Raw genomic sequence first — 2,599 nt, forward strand, 5'->3', positions numbered from 1 at the left:
AGAGAGAGAGGAGGTTTTGCTTTTGGGAGGTGAGGAATGCTCATATGCCTATATGGGGTTTTGCTCAAATGCTCTGTTGTATGTTGTGTGTTTCTCTCTTTTATATTTTTTTGAGCCTGGGAAATTTTTACGGGGCTTTATATGGTGAGGATTCTTCTTTCTCTTCCCATTGTGTTTTATATATGGGTAGGATGTTGTAGTTCTTCTTTCTCTCCTCATTTAATTTTCTTGGTTCTCTCACAATCCCACCACGCAGCATTCTTTGTCTTGCTTCACTGTGTTTGTCTCTTTTATGTTCTTTGTATTTGATTTTGACTAATTGTTTGATGTGCAGGTCCAAGCAAGAGTAGCAATAGTAGTCACGACAAGAATCAAAAGTTTTGAAGGTTTAATTTAAGGGTGAGGCTCTTTCTTTGTACCAATTATCTTTTGGTTTACATTGGTGTTCTATTTATGTAGAATATATTAGAAATCTGGTCAAAGGCTTTCTGGTTATGGTGATTTAAAAGATATTAGAGTTGTTGTTTTTTTGTGTCTCGGTGAGTTGAAACACATCATGTGTGATCATTGATATAATACTTGAATAAATAAGGCAGTAGATTGACATTACACTATCATAGAAGTGGTATTATTTGGGAAGTTGTTTGTGTGTGAATTGCTCTCATTGGTACTTACTTGCTGCTTGATCTTCATAATGTTCTGAAATTGGTACTTTTTATTTTGTATATATGGTGTCGGTTTTGTATTAGAATGCTGAGTTTGGTCTCTATTTTAATATGAATTTTAATTTTGAATTGTTGCTATAGACATTGCATAAAATTAACTACCGAAGTGCTTCAAATTCTATTTTCTATGAATCTATACAAATAAGTAGAGAGAATTGCATAAAATGTGTTTCACATCTCTTTTATGTATGATGGATTCGCAAGAAAACTTATCAAGATCCTCAACTACTAGAAGTGGAAGAAATCATTTTTGACATGGAGATATCATTTTGCTTTGGTAGAGATCACTTCTATGTAGAGATGTGGACGTCCGTAAATGACATGGCAGCCATTCATTGGCTCACTTGCCAAACTGAGATGTGGTCCCGCCATGTACATCATCTTCTCTAATCTTCTTGAGATAACCATCCTTGAACAATCTCTCAACCTAGTACTTTCTATATGCTTGATATATTAATCATGAATTGATCATTCTAAAAGTTGAAAGCTGGCAAATAAGTGGTGGGAGAGAATAGATTTGGTGAATGGCAGATCAAAATATATGCAATTCTTCCGGCCAGAACTGCAACTCCAGAGACCACAGCCATCGTCCATCTTTGTTTCACCGCAGCAACAACAACAAAAACAACCTCAACCTTTTTTCGATTCTCAACAGCAAGAAGTCTCCCATAGAGGGAACTAAGAACACAAGATCGAGTCTGACATTGCCGCCACGAGTTTGGAAGCGGCAGCGGGAGTGGTGGGGGATCATGGCGTCGTCTTAGCGGTCGTCAGCAGGCCTCCAAGCCTTTGATCGTTGTTGGATTCACCAAACCAATTTTTGGGTTTTTCTTTTTTGGGTTTGATCAGAGTTTGATTGATTATAAAAAAAAGATTTTTCATGGATCAATATTATACAAAGCGATCAATGATCTAAAGCTTTCTTATTTTTCTTCTTCTTTTAGATTGATTCATAATTAATCAAGTGGAAGCATATGAACAATGCGAAGGATTGGGGTGGGAGATTGTTCAAGGTTGATAGAGAAGATGATTAAGTACAAAAGAGTAGAGAAGATGATCTACGTGGAGAAAGGACGTCTCAGTTTTGCAAGTGAACCAATGAATTAATGGCTGCCACGGCATTTCGTCCGTTTTTTTTCAAGATACGAACCTCTGCATCTGAAAAGCTCTATATATATATATATATATACAAACACACACAAAATTCCTATCCAGAGCATAGCCCCGCTTGGAAATTAAAGTGTAGGCCTCTTTATTTCGCTCATTTACATATCAGAATTTCAAAATTTTCAATGACTAGAACACAATGTGTAGATTAGAACACAATGTGTAGATCATTTCTACAAAGTTTCATTCAATTTGAAGATCATTTGAGCTTCCATAATCGTGATTTACACGAAAGGTTCTGCTTTCGGTACCCAAATGATCTCAAAATTAGATAAAACTTTGTAGACATGATATAAACACAATAATCTAGATATTGTACGGTGGAGATGTACAAATGTGACCTGAAAGTGAGTCAAATTAGGAGCCCCACACTTTAATTGTAAAGCGGGGCTCCACTTAGGAAGGGAACTGTATATATATATATATACAGATTTTCTCAGGTGCGGATGTCCGCATTTATTCTTACGGTGCAGATTTCCACTTTACACTCACTTTTCAATCTAATTTTCACATCTTCACCGTCTAGTCTTTAGATACTAATGTATAGATCATCTCTGCAAAATTTCAGCTAATTTCGTTATCATTAAGGCACTCAAACTGATTAAACCAATGGATGAACATAATTTTGTCGAACTTGAACCGTTTATGTTTATAACAGAAAAACGCAATTTTGAGTGCCTTAATGATAACCAAATTGGCTGAAATTT

The sequence above is a fragment of the Fragaria vesca genome, linkage group LG4 (assembly GCF_000184155.1).
Source record: "Fragaria vesca subsp. vesca linkage group LG4, FraVesHawaii_1.0, whole genome shotgun sequence".
Taxonomy (NCBI): domain Eukaryota; kingdom Viridiplantae; phylum Streptophyta; class Magnoliopsida; order Rosales; family Rosaceae; genus Fragaria; species Fragaria vesca.